Source organism: Cnephaeus nilssonii, assembly GCF_951640355.1.
Source record: "Cnephaeus nilssonii genome assembly, chromosome: 5".
In the NCBI taxonomy this organism is placed as follows: Eukaryota; Metazoa; Chordata; class Mammalia; order Chiroptera; family Vespertilionidae; genus Cnephaeus; species Cnephaeus nilssonii.
In genome coordinates this window covers 58,775,154-58,794,827 of record NC_137076.1, presented here as the reverse complement: position 1 = coordinate 58,794,827, position 19,674 = coordinate 58,775,154, and the positions used below count along the sequence as shown (strand labels likewise).

Below are 19,674 nucleotides of genomic sequence, written 5' to 3'. Positions count from 1 at the left end.
CTGCCACAGGCTTGCACAACAGCAGTGCTGTGACACGCCAGGCCAGCGTGAGTTCCCTTTGACACCAAGCAACCATCTCTTCCCCCTTAAGAACTCAGTCTTCTGTGAAGTCAGCTCATTTTTCTTGCTTCACTCCATTTCATCTCTTTTCTTGCCATTCAGTGTTAGTGGCATCCAACAAAGTTCTTGCTTATTAGTATTAATACCAGAACAAAGCAATGGTCACAAGCAGAGGAGATGAGGGAGCAGCACTTTAGTGAGTATCTCCACATCTTGACAATTCTGTTCTTCAATTAGCCAAAGGAAAGTTCGGCTTAGAGGAGAAACCACACAGTATGACATATATCGAATAAAGGAATTTTTTTTTCTACTTGAGATAAAATTGTATTTGAGACCTGGATCTAGCCTAAATAGCTATATACCTTTGGATAAATGGCTCTCTATTTGAGCCTCTGTATTCTTATCTTTAAAATGAAGTTTTTAAAGATTTGTTATAAATATTATATGAAGTCAAGTATGTGGAATGTAGGTACATAATAGGCACCCTAAATTAATATGAATATAGTTGTACATTGACACAAAATTGATTTTATTACCCAATAAAATTAACTTTTTTTAAAAGAGAAAGGAAGGGAGAGGGAGAGAGAAACATCAATGATTGGCTGTCTCCTGCATGCCCCCGCAACCCAGAAAACTGCCCTGACCAGGAATTGAACCGGTGACCTCTTAGTTCATGGGAAGATGCTCGACCAACTGAGGCACACTGGCCAGGGCTCTATCCAATATTCTTATAAAAATCATGTGCTCAAGGTATCCCAGGTTGGTCCAGATTTTGTGTAGCCTTACTCTTTTTCAATAAAAGCATTTTATTACTAATATATATATATATATATATATATATATATATATATATACACACACAGTATATATCCTATATAATAAAAGCCCAGTGACCAAAATGGGGGAATGATCAGAACAACCAGAGACCAGAACTATCACAGCCCCTCACCCTGGTTGGCCCCGCCCCCCATCAGGGACCCCCACCCCAATCCAGGGCCCCCATCAGGGCAGCAGCTGGCCCCCACCCATGCACCAGGCCTCTATCCTATATAATAAAAGGGTAATATGCAAATTGACCCTAACGGCAGAACAACCACTCGACCAGTCACTACGAGGGGCACTGACCACCCCTTGGTCCCTTTCCCTGGCCAGCAGACTCCGATCACCCGATGGCGAACTGGGAACTGGGGATGGGTGGTGGGGGGCATGTGTGGTGCCAGGCCAAGGCCCCCTTCCTGCCAGTCACCCCACACAGAGGGTAACCAGCAGTGGGGGTGGGGCCAGTGAGCAGGCGGGAATAGCCAACCTCTTGGTCCCTTCCCCCAGCCATCAGGCTCCGATCTCCCAATGGCGAACAGGGACCTGGGATGGGTGGCAGCGGGGGCGGGGCCAGCTGGGGGCAGCCAGGGAAGATGGCCCTGATCGCAGGCCAGATCTAGGGACCATACCCGTACACAAATTTTGGGTGCCAGGCCTCTAGTACACACACACGCACACACACACACACACACACACACTAGTGGCCCAGTGCACGAAATTCGTGCACATTAAAAGGGAATTAGAGGAAATATTTTAATATTGCTATTTGCCCGTTCTCTATAATAGAAGTGTCAAAGATGAAAGAAAATTACTAAAATGTATATGAAAATCTTCCTCCTGTCAGAGTCTGGGGCACACCGCAGGGTCCAGAGTCAAGTCCCCGCCCACCTGCATGTGCCTTGAAATTGCACGAGACCCAGACATGGCCGGCCCCACCCCCATCAAGCCCAGCAGGTAGGGGGGCGCAGCCTCAGGTCCCCTGGCCCGGCACTGGGCGGGGAGCACAGCCTCAGGTCCCCTGTCAAGCCCCGCCAGGTGGGGGGCGCAGCCTGAGGTCCCCCAGCCAGGTGCTGGGGCAGGGGGCATGGCCTCAGGTCCCCCAGCCCGGGGCAAAGGGCACAGCCTGAGGTCCCCCAGCCCATCACCAGGGTGGGGTGTGTGCCTTGAGGTCCCCCGTCAAGCCCTGCCAGGCAGGGGGCACGGCCTGAGGTCCCCCAGCCTGGCACCAGGAGGCGCAGCCTGAGGTCCCCAGTGAAGCCCCGCTGGGTGGGGGGTGCAGCCTCAGATCCCCCGACCCGGTCCGGTGCCACGCAGCCTCAGGTCCCTGCTGATCGCTTGTTACGGGAACCCTGCCTCCGCTGTGGGCGTAGCCATCTTGTGTTACAGGAACTCCGCCTCTGTGTGGGCACAGCCATCTTGTGATGGCCTGAGGGTTAATTTGCATATTACCTCTTTATTATATAGGATATATTCCTGTGACTTTTTGTAACTTCTTGTTTTCATATCAATAAGTAAGGGAAATAGAAAAACCCTTTATTGGATTATTTGTTGAATTTGGCAATCATAGGTATCATGAATATACCACCTTCTGTGCAAACAGATGGGCACACTCACACTGGTTCATTTCACTTCTGACTAGGCACTTCCAAATGAGAAGCCACGAATAGCAGAAAGCTTTATTTTCTGTCTGCCTCAGATGTGCTACATGCAAATGGTCAGCTTCCCCGCTAAGAATGGGTTTAGCTAGGAAGTAAGTTACTTGGCTCTGTGGACAATAGCCCAGAGGGCGGTATTATCTTAAAACTGCAGAATCCCAAGGGATCAGGGAAAGACTTGCTCCTCTGCTCTGTATATTCCCTTCATCAAAAAGGAAGACTGTTAATTCTAGTAAAGCTTCTTTTTCTTATAATTAAAAAGAAATGGTACAGATCGATCCCAATATAGCGTGATGGAACCACACCTTTTATACCCTTTAAAGACCGTTCCTGGGGAAAAAGAAAGACATGCATCCACGTCCCTCCAGGGCAACGAAGGCCAAGGTACAGAGCACTGAAGGCATGCTGAATAGAAAAGGAGACTAACACAGACAGGGCTGGAGGGAAATAGACATCTGGTTCGAGGCTCCCTAAACTCAGCAGTCCTCTCCTCCCGCCTCCAAGAGAAGCAGCCACCTCCCTAAGCCTGTGGTGTGGGTAAGCCCCTTCCAGCCTAGAAAACAGTTTTTTCTTTACTTTTCAAATTCTTAACGTTGGGTCAGGTTGCTAAAAAAGAAAAATGTCACATATATGTCCTGTTCCTTGTGCTTCAGAAAATTAGATGCCACTGATCAATTGATACACCAATTTGGGTTATGTTTCCAATCCAATAAATTACTGGACTTCATTATATGGTTTCCCAGTTGCCATTGTATACCAGTGATTACATCTAGATGAAATCAATTTACACCATACATTAAAAGATATATGTAGTCCTTAAAAAGCCTGATAGCCCTTCTCTTGACTTACTTTGCCATTATAAAATGTTTTCCTTTTAAAAAATTTCTTCTGCCTTTGTTTTGTTGTTGTTGTTGTTTTTCTATTCCTTTTTCTCAGGAATTTTAATCTTCTGAAGACTAGGATATCTCAACCTTGACAGTTCAGATCCCCTGAGTGGATTCAGTCCCAGGGTACTGCAATGTCTGGTAATTCATTTGTGTGTAGTAAAACGACTGCATACACAGTGTCCCTGCTTCACACTAACATCACGCAATGAGAATTTCATGAGTAGTTAGGAACACTATTCCCTCTTGAATATTTTCTTAAGGCTATTTCTTAGAAAAATGTGGCTATAGAGCATGCTTAGCTAACTTATAGCCATTCATTTATATCCTTCCATTTCATTCTGTATTCTCTGCAGAATCTGTATATCTCTAATTGATTGAGCTGAGTGTCATATTTTGCCCTCCTTGTTCATTTTAGCTTAATTTCAACTGATCAAGCCTATTTTCTATAATTTTTCTGATTTGGTATTATTCCTTCGAGTTCTCCGCTATTTCAAACATCCTGTCTTACATGTTTTTCTCATCAGTCTGAAAGGTGAGATTATAGAAGTCATCACTTGCATATTCATAAGACTTGACTGCTGAGGTCAGGAATACATCTATCTTAACAAACCACAACTTCTTCCTTCAGTTAATAACCATTTTTAAGCCTTTATAGAAATTAAACAAGAATGTGTTATTATTTTTCTTAACTATTGTGTGGGAGATTTTAATTAAGACACAATTCCCTAAATAATTTGTGAACCCTGTGTAGCTGCCAAAAATATAAGCAATATTTTTTTGAAAAAATAAAAAAAATGTATAAAAGTTGTGTGGAAAAATAATTTAAAATTTGGAATTTTTTTGTTTTTAACATATTTTATTGATTTTTACAGAGAGGAAGGGAGAGGGATAGAGAGTTAAAAACATTAATCAGCTGGCTCCTGCACACCCCTTACCGGGAATTCAGCCTGCAACCAAGGTACATGCCCTTGACAGGAATTGACACCAGGACCCTTCAGTCTGCAGACTGATGCTCTATCCACTAAGCCAAACCAGTTAGGGCTCTTTCTTTCTTTTATTTTTAGGCATTGAATTCAAAATGTTAATATTCCAAATTCAAAATTAGGGTAAAATAAATTTACTCACATATCTTGAACAAATACCATTAATTTTAGGTGCCCAGGAAGTCCGGGGATAAAAAGTAATTCAATATTTAATGTTCAAAGATAAGATATCAACCCAAGGAATCAATACACACATACACAAACTCACACACACAGAGAGAGAGAGACTAAATAAATAAAAAATAAAGCCATCCTGATAAAAGAATTCCTCACACATATTAAAATAATGCTAGATTTTTTTTGCTTCTATATGACCACAATAAAATGCTAATATCATACAACTTTTTTCTAAATTTTTAAAAAGAACTCTGCTGTGAGAAAAAGGCAAAGTTTCTCTTATGCAAGTTATTTTTTTTTAAATTTCTTTATTGATTAAGGTGTCACATATTTGTCCTCATCCCCCCATTCCCATCACACACCCCTCCCCACGGATGCCCCCACCCCCCTGTTGTCCTTAACCATTGGTTAGGCTTGTATGCATGCACACAAGTCCTTTGGTTGATCTCTCCCCCCTACCCCCACCCTCCCCTACTCTCCTTCTGAGGCCCGACAGTCCAATCGATGCCTCCCTGTTTCTGGGTCTGTTCTTGTTCATCAGTCTATGTTGTTCATCATTTCCCCTAGATGAGTGAGATCATGTGTTACTAGAAATATACTTATAAGAACCGAATGTGAGACGAGCAATAATAGTTATGCTGACAGGCAAATGAATCAGTCTGTAGTAAGTTTCTTTCTGGACCAACAGTTCTTTTGAGACCCAATTTCAATGTCCACCAGTTCCTTATGTGTACATGTCAGCACTGACTTTTCAGCTCTGGATGGTGGACAAATGGTGGTAATGCAGGTCCGACTCCCTCTGGTTTGGTCTCGCCCGGACACATGGGCGCAGCTTCACCCAGACTAAGGGGCGCAAGGCCTCACCTGGACCTGGGACCCAGCATCACCCAGGCCCCGGGGCGCATGGCCTCACCCGGACCCAGGTGTGCGTGGCCTCACCCAGTCCTGGGATCCAGCCTCACCCGGACCCAGGGGCGCGTGGCCTCACCTGGACCCGGGGCGCGTGGCCTCACCCGGACCCAGGGGCGCGTGGCCACTCCCGGACCCAGGGGTGCACGGCCTCACCCGGACCCAGGATCCAGCTTCACATGGACCCAGGGGCGCATGGCCTCACCCGGACCCCGGGGCGCGTGGCCTCTCCCGGGCCCAGGGGCACGCAGCCTCACCTGGACCCGGGACCCAGCCTCACCCGGATCCAGGGGCACATGGCTGCAAGTTATTTTATTTTTTTAGATTTTATTTTAAAGAGAGAGAGGGAGAAACATTGGTGTCAGAGAGACACATCAATTCCCCATACACACTCCATCCAGGACCGAACCCGCAGCCTGGGCATGTGCCCTGACTGGGAATGGAACCCAACCTGAGACCCTGGTGCACAGGACAACGCTCAACCAACTGAGCCATACCTGCCAGGGCAATATCATACACATATTAAGGTTTCTCTCATTTAAGATTATACATGAAGCTTGCACAGAATATGGGGGTGTGGAGCAGGAAGCACATTTTACTGCACACTTACTATGTACCACGTGGCATTAGGCTTACACTTTGCTTGTGTTAGCTCATGTCCAGAACAAAAATGTGCCTATTGCTGCCTCGTGGTTCCATTAGTTCCATATCCATATTTTTAACTAAACAGTAGTCACATTTGTAGATCACAACATATGGCTAAAGATGAAGACTATTATTTATGTTTTGTTTTGTTTTTACCAATAGCTCAGTATTCAGCAGCCTGTGTTAATATTTTGTCAGTAACATCATTCTATCCCATCTGGTCCTATGCATGGTCAGTGGTGATTTCACTATGGAACAAGAATTTTAAGACGGCCAGTACCCTGATAATAGAATTCAAGTAAAACTTGAGGAAAGGATGAGACTGATGCCATAAAGAGGAACCGGAAGACAGAGTTATTGAGGAATGTCGGTAATAATTTGCAAGAAGGAATTGAAGAGATTTTGTTGCAGAAATACTGCTTTCGAATTCTTGCTACATTGAGATCTGAGCACCACTGCTCCTAAATTTCATTTCAATGGGTTCACTTGTAAATTAAACTGATTTCTTTGATGTGGATAGCTAGATTTAGGAATAGAGAAATAGGACCTGAAATAAAATGTGCGACTTTGCTCCCAACCCCATCACAAGACAATATGAAAATATGCCACCATATTTTATATGGATCTGTGTGTGTTAAATAAAAACATGTTGGCCTTTTACATAAAGTGGCTGAGAAGATGCCATTCACTTCTTTAGTTGGGACATTATACATACTAAATCCTTAGTATCATTTGCCAGTTTCTACATCATTGAAGAATCTAGAGGGAGAGAAAAAAGAAACCTGGGCCTGGGACAGCGATGCTCCGTGGAATTGCTCTTTTCGGGAGCAATGAAGATGCCAGCTGTACAGAAGACTGCATATTTGCATGTGAAAAGAACAAATTTGGTCTAAATCACTATTGTCAGTACCAGAAGATTCCCATTCTCCAGCTTGTCCAGGCTCCCTCAGCTTCTCTCATGTCAAGCCTCAGCAATTTCTATTCTGTCTTATTTTCATGAATGTTACCTTGCTGGCTGAGACCCCATCCTCAAGCCATTGAATTCAAAACAAGTCTATGCTTGTGTCTCTTCTGGTGCTGATATCCCATGCTAAATGCGGTGAACCTCACACTGGTCTGGCATCACCGCCTAGCACTGTGTACAGACTTGGCTCTTTGTGTGTGTGCTCCAAATCCACATTCCACTTCAGAAACAAGTGCTTGCAGCTTTCTGCTGTTCTTTTCAACAGGAACATATGTGCTGCTTAAGAAAAAATGAAAATGTTATTCCAAGAGTGGAAGCTGGTCCCTCTGAATACTGAAAGAAATATCTGGCGAGTCCGTAAATGGAAATCTGTAGTGTCTGAAGTAGGATTGCAGAAGTAAGAGGAAGAAACACAGGAAACAACCTTAAGCCTTTTATCCACTCAAAGGCCAGGAGGACAACGTTTTTCCAGAACTACCAGTTCAACACGAGAGGTAATAGGATTCCTGTTCAGGATTCCTGTTCAGGACAAGCATAGAGCCCATCAGTGGATCCAGCAGGGTGCATGGGTGAGTGGGAAGTGGCTGCTTCCCAGATTTACTTCCAAACCTAAAAATGAGGCCAGTGTGGTGGGTGGAGATAATAGTTACAGGAGGAAAGTCAGGACCCAAGTCGCCAAAGGTAGATGGCTAAGAGATCTGTGCTCAGAGTTGTTGAACTCCAACTGAGAACACAAAATGATGCCCAGAAAGTGTTTGGGAGTTTGAGAAAGAATACTAATAAAGGAAATAGGATCCCGGAATATTGCCTTCAGAAGTTGATTCTCTATTGAAGGAAACTAAGGTCCATCTGTCTGGGCAGAAAGTAGTAAGCAATTCAGAAAGCAGTTATTTAATCTGGATGACTTCACGAGTAACACACAGACTCTTGGTCTGCATTCCACCCAATCCTGACTGAAGCAATTTTTAGACATGCTTTCCCAAACTAAAATGTTTTAGACAAATTTCATAGGAGCTTAAATGTTAGAAGGTGGTTCTTAAATTAAGATAATTTTAAAAATTTCATTAACTTTTCTCCTATAAATGTATTAGGCTTAGTAATTATATGTGGAATTATTAAATGTTTCTATGAAATTGCTGTCCCTCTAATGCCAAATATTTTATAAGTCAATTGGAAGTATTAAATCAAAGCCATACATAGAAAGAGTAGGAAATAAGGGGGGAAGGAAAGAATAGGAGAACGGAAGATTCTGAGAGGATAATTAGCTTCTCATTTTATTGTCTCCATCTAGAACATTCTTCGGGGGCAGACAAATTTTGAAGAGCCCAAAAAAGATAACTCCTGTTTTTCTTGAGTCTTTTGAGTCAATCATGTATGTGACTTTCCTGTAGAAAAGACAAAATCTCAATACTCATGTTTAGCATAGGGCTTTAGGACAGTCATTTCTTCCATCATAAGATTGATGACTCACAGGAAATGAAATAAGGTTGGTACAGATAAGCTAAAGCTAGATATGACTAGTGATCTAGGAGACCTGAGACAAGATGGGGGAAGACCAGTGAGTCTGAAGGTGAGAAGACAAATATGGTCTAGCTGGAGGGCACAAAGGGTCTAATAGAGCAAAAGCTAGGAGTTTAACACTATGTCAAAACAGTGTAGATCAGATAACTTGAAAGTGAGAGAAAGTGGTTCTACGAGAATCAGAGTCTGAAGGGAACAAAGAACTTGTCTCAGAATATTTGGGATCTCCAAGGAGAGCAGTTCAAAACTAAAGCTTAGCAGAGCGCCTGCTGGGTGAATGGAAAATGCTTCAGAGCCCTAGCTCTACAGGAAGTTTCAGATAGAAGGAGAAGTAGGCTATACTACCCAAATTACATGAAAGAAAAACCATCTTCTCAGCTCTTCCAGGACATGTGGTAAACTAGATAAGGTAAGAATATGAGACACCTTCTATTTGAAGGTCCCCATGGCAGTTCTTACTTGCTCTGTATAGTAAACACCCAAAGGATCAGTGTCAGAGACTACAGTCCTGACTGGGTGACTTTAAATTCATGTTGGAGTCTCAGTATCCTCCTCTGGAAATGGGGACGATAATTATAGTTATTCCCACTGAGTGCTTGTGAAGATCCAATTGAATACATGAAAAAAAATAAAAAGATCTATTAAATTCCTAATAATGTATTAATAAAGAATTTCTCACTTTCATTTATATTAGTTCAAATGCCCTATGAAATAGCAATTATTATTCACAACTTACTGATGAGGAATCAGAGTTTCTGAGAAAGTAAGGGGTTAATCCAAGATAGCAATTAGAATAACAGCATTAAGAGGTCACGTATACATCTAGCACTATTCTTAGTGCTTTAAGTGCACTACCTCATTCAACCCACAAAACAACCCAGTAAAGATAAATTGTTCAGAGTTGCACAGGTAGCCAGCAGCAGAATCAGGATTCAGACACTCTCAGGATGGCACTCAGCCCATGCTCTAAAACACTGCCCTTGTACTGCCTTCTCTCGGGGTTACATGTATAGGCTGAAATGTGACTTCAAATCTCTGGACCCAGTTGATTTCTACTATTTTAGTTATCTGCTATGCTTCTTACTATGTGAATATGTATGTTCATAAGAACATGTCCATAACAAGGTTGTTGCTTCCTGATGCTGTCATAATACAGACATCTTAAAGTGACTTTGTGAAGAATTTTAGGTGTATAACTTCTACACAGGTAAGCAATTGTCAGCTATCCAGTCTAGTTACAGAACTCATTTGTTCAGCTCTGCCTATGACTGACTCATCAGTTCTCTCTAGAAGAACCCCAAGGGCAGTAAAGCTCTATCTTTCCTAATATAATTTACTAACAACAAAATATCAATGGTTAAACAATTGGATTTCTTGAGAAATTTAAAATTAATTGCTTTTATAAACCACTGTTTTAGTAATAATTATGAAATGTTTCCAAGGTACAGCTACATATATAAATTTATTTAATGAAGAAACATGAGCAGAACAAAGCAAAGGCACCCATGCATGCATTCAGTTCATGGATATTTATGGACTGTCTAAATGTGCCCAACATGATTCTAGGTGACAGTTTCATAGCGGTGAACAAGAACACAAGTTCCCTATTTTATGGAGTTTATAATCTCGTGGGACATGAAATTTAAAAAAGTAATTTAGTGAGAATTTTAAACAGGATGATTTAATTGAGAATTTTAGAGGACCATGGATCCATGGATCGGGGAAACCTTCTCTGATGAGGTGACTTTCAGCTTAGAAGGTGGAGGCAGCAATGCAAAGACTCAGAGGTTTGGCCTATTTGAGAAGCAAAAAGAAGACCAGTGTGGTTGCTGAGCCAAAAGATTAGCACAGGCAAGGAGAGAATGGATGTTCAAGATCCTTGTGGAATGTGGTAAGGCATTTCCATTTTATTGTAAGTGAAATAGAAGCCAATGGAGGATTTTATCTAGGGCAGTAAAGTAATCACATTTACATTTTTTAAAGATTGTTCTGGGTCTACTGGCAGGAAGAAGATGCAGGGGCCAGAGCAGAAGCAAGGAGAATATGAGGACCTCGCTGGCTTTCCCTAATCAGCCCTGGTAAGAGCTGATAGTGGCTTAGAATTGAAGGATAGTGGTGGCAATGGAGAGAGGTGTTCACCTTCAGAATGTTTTTTCAACATGGAAATTATAGGACATGATGGGCTTAATGTAAAGTTTGGGGAAAGGAAGAATTGAGAAAAACTAATCATTTGGGGATTTGTGTAACTGAATGGATGGTGATTTATTTTACAGATGGGCATCAGGGGGCATAAAAATGTTTTAAAGGGCAGGAATGAGAATAAAAAAATCAGGTTTAACTATCTTAAGTGTAAAATACCTCCTAGCTGAGCTGGTGGAGATATCTACTATCCAGCTGAAAATGGGAGAAGAGAGCTCCATGGAAAAATGAGGGCAAGTTACCAATTTTGGAGACAAAGGCTCATAATTGTTATTTAACATTTATGTTTGGAATTTTTCAGAGCAAGATTGTGTTTAAGTTTTTTTTTAGTATTGGGATAAAACTTACATTGTGAATGGCACAAGTTTTGACCTGGGATATTTTTTTCTCCTCAAACTGACTTCTGCCCCCTCACCACTGCAGATAATGTCCAAGAGCAATCTGTGTCATTGATAAAGTAGAGGTCACGCAGGAGTAAGGGGCACAGCACTTGAAAGTTTGGGGCTTTCTCCTACCAGGCAAAGCATTCAACTGCAGGCAACTCACTTAACCCCTCTGAGAGTCAGTATCTTTGTTGTGAAATGGAGACAGCACCACCTTTGCCAGCTTCAAAAGGTCAAAGCCCAAGCGAGAAGCCTTTGGGGAAAGACTGTTTTGTACAATGAAACGAGAAGGGTTTTTTTTGGAATTCTGAGGCCCACTCCACTAGGCCGCTTCTCTTCCCCATGGCATGGTTCCCAATAGGGTACATTTGGATACCATCTGCTTGACAAGACAAGGACAAGAAGGGTGGCTGACAAATTTCAGCCCCACAGACAGCAGCATCATAACGTCAGCGGCTTTTGACTTTACACAAAGCAAAGCCACCTAATGAACAAAGCCCCTAGGTAGTCCTGATCCCTCAATTACTCATCCATAGCAACAGATGCTGCAAAGGTAGACCTGATCCAGCGACCAGCCACTCTCAGTAATTAGACAGTGGAGGGAAGAGTGTAATTAGGTGAATCACACAGAAAGAGAAAGAAACTGGATGGAGCATGTTGATCATGGATGAAAGACACAAATAAAGACGTTAGAAGGTGAATATAAAAAAATAAACTCTAGCCGAAACCGGTTTGGCTCAGTGGATAGAGCGTCGGCCTGCGGACTCAAGGGTCCCAGGTTCGATTCCGGTCAAGGGCATGTACCTTGGTTGCGGGCACATCCCCAGTGGGGGGTGTGCAAGAGGCAGCTGATCGATGTTTCTCTCTCATCGATGTTTCTGGCTCTCTGTCCCTCTCTCTTCCTCTCTGTAAAAAATCAATAAAATATATTTTAAAAAAATAAAAATTAAAAATAAACTCTAACAAATAATTTGTTAAACCTATGTGGAATGACCAATGTAGGCCTATGAAGTTAAACATGGTCAAAGACCCCCTTTATTAAAAGCTTCTATGATATATTACTCAGAAAGAAATTTGACAAGAAGAGTAAATATATTTTATCACAGAAAAATTTAGTTAAATGATACAGTAGTGGCAAAAAGAAGAGAAGTTTGCTATCTCAGGTACTTCTCATTTATTACTGATGTCTGGTATCTGAACTTCCTGAAGAGGGCCAAGCTGGAATTTAGATCAATGTCAATAAGAACATTCCAACCGTAGCACACATTACATCTTCAGTCCCCAGAAGCCACTACCCACATGACAGATCTGTTAAGACCCTCTAATTGGTTCATTTTTCTCTTCTTTCAATAAAATCTCTAATTATTTCAGGATTACAAAAACATTATGCAGGTCTTAGATAACTTTTTATTGTCTTCCCTTTCCCATTCCTGTACTTTTAATAATCCACTTCCTGGCCTTATGCCCTTGGGCAAATGACTGAATTCATCTGTGAACATGAATAGCTGGAAGTCTGTGGAGGAGCAGAGATAAAAAGTGAAAAGGGTGCAGCCTAATACCTCTCCCTAAGTGGTAGCAATTATTATGCACAAAAATGCAACACCAAGACCCCGCTGCTTCAAGAAGTATTCACTATGATGAAGTGATTCATCCAACATTATATTCAAAACAATAAAGGTTAACCAATCATTAATTGTATGTCAAATACCAGTTTTAAGTGCTTTATGTATATTAACTCATTTAATCCTAACAAGAACTTTACAGTTAAATACTGATATCCTTCCTATTTTACAGATAAGAAAACCAAGAGTCAGAAACATTGTGTAATATTTCCAAGGCCACAAAGCTAGGTAGTAACAAAGACAAAATTCAAATCCTAGCAACGGGCTTTGCACTCCCCTCTTTAGCTGGTGAGCTATAGTGCCTCCCCACTCATGATTATAAACTGAAATCTGAGGCTGAAATGTAAATACATTTCTATTAGTTGTCTGTTATTTTTATTGTTGTGTTGTCAATAAATGGTTGTTTGGGAAAATATCTCCTAAAAAGTACAGTCTGTCCTCCATATAAGGAGGTTTTGTATCTTTAGATTCAACCAACTTCAGATGGAAAACAGTATTTCCCATTTTGGGGCCTGGAATTTGCAGAGATCCAATTGTATGCATTGTCCTGCACCATTTCACATAAGGGACTTGAGCATTCATGGTTTTTTGTATCCAAGGGGGTCCTGGAACCAAAACCCCACAGGTCAAGACTAAGATAGCTCAAAGGCAGACACATTGGGATGATTCTTGTGTGTGAAAATTCTGCAGAGGTATGCAATTTTCAGGAGCACAGCATGGCTGAAAATTCTGCAGGGTACAGCTTAGCACAGCCAGAGCTTTCTCTGAGTTTCATATCCCCAGCGCCAGTAAGACTCAATGAGTTCTTTCTGATACCCAAAAACAATTTGCTAGCAGTAAGACAATGTTTAAAAGACTTGTGTTCATTTAGAATTTTAAAACAAATTCCTAATATGTATGTAACAATTATAAAATATTGCAAGAGAATTTCTAGAGACTTAATTTCTTCTTAGAGTGGGATTAGAAGTAATAAAGAGGGAAATGTAAATGAGTGTTAAATGCATCAACTTGGAAAATGAGCTCTAGGATTTTGTTTTATGTATTTAGCTACTCCCTTTGCCTGAGCTGCCCCTATGCTCCTTCTCAAATCAAATGAAACCCTGTTCATCCTCCCAGACCTGGTCCAAAGGCCACTTCCTCTGAGATACTATTTCCAATGCCTCAGTTATATTTAATCACTGCTTGTGCAGTCCTTCTATAGTTCTTGGTTTATGCTGTTATTTTGCTCTGATTGCAATCTGCCTGGCCTTACAGTTGTTTGTCTTACCACCTCCTGGAAATCCTTGGAAGCGGGAATCAATAAGGAGGGGATACAGGCTGATGGTTAAAAGCAGGAGCTTTCAAATCAGAATCAACTCAACGTGGATCCTAACTGTCACTCAACTTACATATCTGGAAAGTCGGCCATTAGGAATCTTAGATTTTTTTATCTTTTGAGTACAGATAATATGGGAGAGCATGCCCTGTACTGAGGTCTCCTGGTTCAAATCTGGGGCTCATTACCTTACCTATTCGTGTCTAAGTTTCTTTTCCTGTAAAATAAGGATGATAATAGAGCAATTATCTCATAATGAAAATTAAAGTATTTAACTTATGCAAATTATTTAGAACAATGTTTGGTGAGCAAATAAGCTCTCAATAAATGTTCCTTATTTTTAATGTTATTACCCTGCAGAGTTGTGGTGAGAAAAACATCGCTTCCTGTTTATAAGGAGGTAAGCATATAGTTGAAACAAAACTATTGTTCAGTGGAATGCAATTTTTTTCTAAGGAAAGTATCATACTCTAAGAATCAAGAACATGATAATAAATTTATAACAGACAACAAAATAGGGCCAGCCCAGGGCTTGTCTAATTCTTAGCAGTTGTTTCTCTTATCTCTTGAAGATTATCTAGCAGCTTGTATGAAGCAATGTATTTTTTATCAATACATTAAATATAAAAATATACCTCTGTGTTTGGTATTCCCATTAGCTGGCCCTGCATATCATGTAGAGGAGAAAAATACTGAAAAAGATATACTAAAATCTTCCACTCTCCCTCTGGAGTTCTAAACAAGTCAGAGCTTTATAATCATTTATAGAACACAGACCCTCAGAAGTAGAAGTGTGGACACGAGAAAATCAGAAAGTTTGGCCTCCTAAGATTTTCTCTCTCAAAGAAACATATAAAACTATGACTGATTCATAAAGTATAAATGGACCTGACATGTAGGTTAATGAAGGCACTAGCAAGCTATAAAAGCTGTGTCTGTAAATAGATGAGACTGTTTGATGCCGCTTATCAATTTGGGCATATTTTTATACACATTTTCAAATTCTGAAGACAGAAAACTGATATGATTGACATGACTTTGTTTTTAACTGGGCTTATGTAATAATAAAAGCATAATATGCTAATTAGACCGGACATCCTTCCAGATGACCTTCTGGACGAAGCAACGGTGGGCGGGGGGCTGCAGGGGCGGGGGCTGCGGTGGCAGGGTCCAAGGCAGAGGTGGCTGCCTTGGCAGCAGGGGCCAAGCCCCTCGCACGAATTTCATACTTCGAGCCTCTAGTTTAGGAACAAAAAGGCTCTATATCCAAAATCCAAAATTAGTACACATAATCTAATATGCAATCCAAGAGGAGAATAGAACATTTGGAGTCAGTATTTTCCTGGACAAAGCTTTAACAACCACAGAGGATAACCTCTCCTTACTAAAGCCACTCTAATATTTGAAGGAACCTACCTAAGAACATCTTGTCATTGACATGCTGTGATAAAACTGAATTTTAACCACTGAACACATTAGCCTTATTGTTTTGAAATTATGACATATACTAGGGGCCCGGTGCACAAAATTCGTGCACTGGGGAGGGGTCCCTCAGCCCAGCCTGCCCCCTCTCACATACTGGGAGCCCTCAGGGGATGTCCTACAGATGGCTTAAGCCCGCTCCCCATTGGGAGCATACCTAAGCCGCAGTCTGGCCTCCCTTTGCTTGAGGCAATATGGCTGATCAGGGGAAGGCGCCAGCCCCATCACCCCACTGCAGCCGCCAAGGTATTTTCATCAACACGGACTCCAGTCCCTTCATCATAAAAAATGACAACTTTCTTTAAGCATTTTCAAGATGTGTCTTTCATAGGATATGACATTTCTTTCTTTATTTTTATCCTCACCTGAGGATATGTTTCCACTGATATTTTCCCCTTCCCTTCGATCCCAAGCTCAGCCCCTTCCCAAGCCAAAAGCCTCCTCCCCAGGTTTAGGCTTGAGAAGGGGTCCCCCCCGCCTCACCTCTGATTGCAGGCTTGGCCCTTCCCAAGCCTAAAGCAGGCTTTATGCTTGGGAAGGGGCTCCCCCAGGCACCTCTGATCGTAGGCTTGGCCCCTTCCTAAGCCTAAAGCCTCTGCCCCAGGCTTTAGGCTTGGGAAGGGGTTCCCCCACCCACATCTCTGATCTCAGGCTCGGCCCCTTCCCACACCTAAAGCCTCTGCCCCAGGCTTTAGGCTTGGGAAGGGGACCCCCGCCCCTCTGATCACAGGCTCGGCCCCTCCCACGCCTAAAGCCTCTGCCTGATGGCCGGCTGGGTGTGACCTAGGTGCCGAGGAGGTTCCCCCAACCCAGGTATGTATGCAAATTAACCGCCATCTTTGTTGGGTTAATTTGCATACTCACTCTGATTGGCTGTGGGTGTGGCAAAGGTATGGCCAATTTACATGTTTCTCTATTATTAGGTAAGATGATGTCCATATAAAATATGAAACACATTCTTATAAGCTTTTTATTGACACTAGGATGAGCTTATGAAATAGTTCATAGAAATTTCTTTTATCTCATTGTCAATATTAGTCTTCTCTATACATTTTCAACATTGAATTCAAGTGAAAAAAATGTTCCCATATTTTAAGAAATGATCACTCTTCTTAAATGCCAGCTTTGTTAAAATGAAAACAATTTTATTAAGCCATAAACAAAATAAGCATTCTCTGGAGGTTTTAATTATTTCTCCCTTTGTGAAAATAAAAATGGTTTCAATACACTCAAATGAAACAATGAAAGAAATGTGGAAGCAGATTTGCAGTTGCAAGAGTGAATTATTTAATTTAAAGGCAGCCAACCATGAGATATACAGTTGACAAAGGACATGAGATACTCATTTTTTCAGTACATGCTTATTTTGTGATAGCAAGATATTTTTAGTCAATTAGCTTGCTCAATTGACTAAGCATCTCCTACCTCATTTAGCTGAATAAAGATGTAGCAGAGGAACTTCAGCAAGATATAGTGATTTTATAGTGGCATACAGACAAAGCAGAAACAAATCCTCATTGAAAATAACTTATTCAAAGCAATAGACAGCTAACAAAATCAGAGTAGCTGTTTTCTAAATGTAAAAACACAAAGCGATTGGAATTCTCAATTTATTTGAATACTTTGGTAAAAACTCAAGAATCAAATATCAAAAATTTAGTTGAAAAATTAAGTTGAAAAGCTCCCTACCTTGTTTATCCTATTTTTTGCTAAAATATTTATTTTTATTTTAAGACACTATGCTTTCTAATTAAATAAATATGCACATTCTTCAACAATGATAACAATATTTAAGAAATTATTACTCTCATTATTCCTTATGAATGAAGTTAACTACATAACAAGTGAAGTGTTGAAAAATTTGTGGGATTAAGAAAACAAAGAAAAAAGTGATAAAAATATACACTAAAACATAGATTATCCTTGAAAGAGTAGTTTAAGTATTTTTTTTTCAAGAAATAAAAAAGTCGAGGATCTTAACATTCTAAGAGACATAACAATGAATTTGGGGAATTTATCTTTCAAGATCAACAATTCAATTCCCTGGAGACTTTAATAACTTTCTTTTGTTTAATTGTCAGGCATTTCTTGCCCTGTGATAAGATAAAATTATCTATTGTTAAGAAATCTAGTGTACTTTTTTAATAAACATAAAAAAAGATATTTGATTTTTTTAAATGGGAGGTCAATCATTATGAATCATTTCCTGCAGCTGCTCCTCTTTTAGATCTATGATCCAAAGCCAGAAATTTAAGTGACAACAGCATTGCTACTGAACTTGACTGGACTTTCAAAAAAAGAGCATAGTTAGGTCTTTGAACAGGACAGATCACTTAAATTCAAATAGAAGACAGGTATTTGGCCCAGACACGCTGTCTCTTGAAAGTTGGCCACCAGGTTTACCGAACCTCCTCTACCCCAACTGCTTCTGCCTCCTTCAGATTACCCCTGTTCTCCAGGATGCAAATAAGAAGGCTTATATCTGTCTTTTGAAATACACCAAATAATTCAAACAATTTTTTACTTTTCAGAAGTCCTGTCAAAAATGTAAAATAATTATTTTTCATTAAAAATAAAATATGGCTAGATGAAGGCTCAAGTAGTAAGAGTTATTGCCAGTGAGTCAAGAGGTGCCTAGGCCTATTTTGCTCTTCAGCTCCCTTTCTGAAAATGAATTGGTTCTATATCTGAGAACTCTAGGGAAAAAAAAACACACAAAAAAAGTCTAACTTTATTGATATTACCACAGATGTTTCTTGAGTTTTCACATTTCTGTTTCTCAATATTTGAGAAAGAAAAAATCCAGAATCCTTAACTTACAGCACCTTTTAGCTACATATGTAATAAAAATGAAATGTTAAAAAAAATAAATTATACCAAAATCAGGAATACTGATAACAATAAATTCGGGTGAGGCTGTGGAGCAACAGGAACTCTTACACATCATTGGGAATGCAAAATGGTACAGCCATTTTGGAAGACAGCTTGACAATTTCTTACAAAACTTAAATATATTCTTACCATTTGATCCACTAATTAAGCTCCTTGGTATTTGCACAAAGGTGTTGAAAAGTTATGTCTACACAGAAACTTGCACAAGATATTTATAGAACTTTTATTCATAGCTGCCAAAACTGGGAAGAAACCAAGATGTCCTTCAGTAGGCAAATGGATAAATAAACTGTGGTACATCCAGAAAATGGACTATTATTCAGTGCTAAAAAAGGAATAAGCTACCAAGCCACGAGAAGATATAGAGAAAACTTAACAGCAATATAATTAAGTGAAAAAAGGCAATCTGAAAGAGCTATATACTTTATGACTCCAACTATCTGACCTTCTGAAAAAGGCAAAACTATGAAGACAGTAAAAAGATTAGTGGTTGCCAGGGTTTAGGGGAGGGATGGATGAATAGGTGGAGCACAGAGGATTCTTAGGGCAGTGAAAATACTCTATACGATACTATAATAATGGAAACCCATAGAATGTGCAATACCAAAAGAGAATCCTAATGTAACCTTTGGACTTTGGGTGATGATGATGTGTCATAGTAGGTGCATCAACCATAACAAATGTACCACTCTGGCAAGGGATGTTGAAAATGAGGGAGGCTATGCATTTGTGGAGGTAGGGAGTACATGAGAAATCTTTACACCTTTTACTAAATTTTGCAGTGAACCTAAAACCACTCTAAAAATTAAGCCTATTAGAAAGAGCAAACAAACTATTAAAACAAAAAATTATAAATAGTTATTTTCTCAATAAATTATGCCTCAAAATAAAAGCATCATCCCATTTTCAAGGTGGAAGAATAAGGAGGTATTTTGGGGTGAGTGAGACTAAAAGGGGCATAAAGGAAAACAAAGAAAAACTCCACATTAGGTCGGTCTCCAGCCAAAGGAGTAAATAAGTAGACACAAAGATTTCCAGACATGTTGATTAGCAACAAAATCCGGTCACTGCATGAGATTGAGTTCTGGGCACCATATTTGTGGATGCCAGACTTGGTTGAAAGGCCAAACTTTGTCATCACTAAATCTTATGTCCTTGGGG

The 19,674-nt window shown here is 40.6% G+C and overlaps 1 protein-coding gene across 3 annotated transcripts in view; it reads right to left on the bottom strand.

Annotated features, from left to right (window-relative positions):
- Positions 1-19,674, bottom strand: part of INPP4B (inositol polyphosphate-4-phosphatase type II B) — a 564,192-nt gene that overhangs the window by 272,235 nt on the left and 272,283 nt on the right. The window lies entirely within an intron of this gene.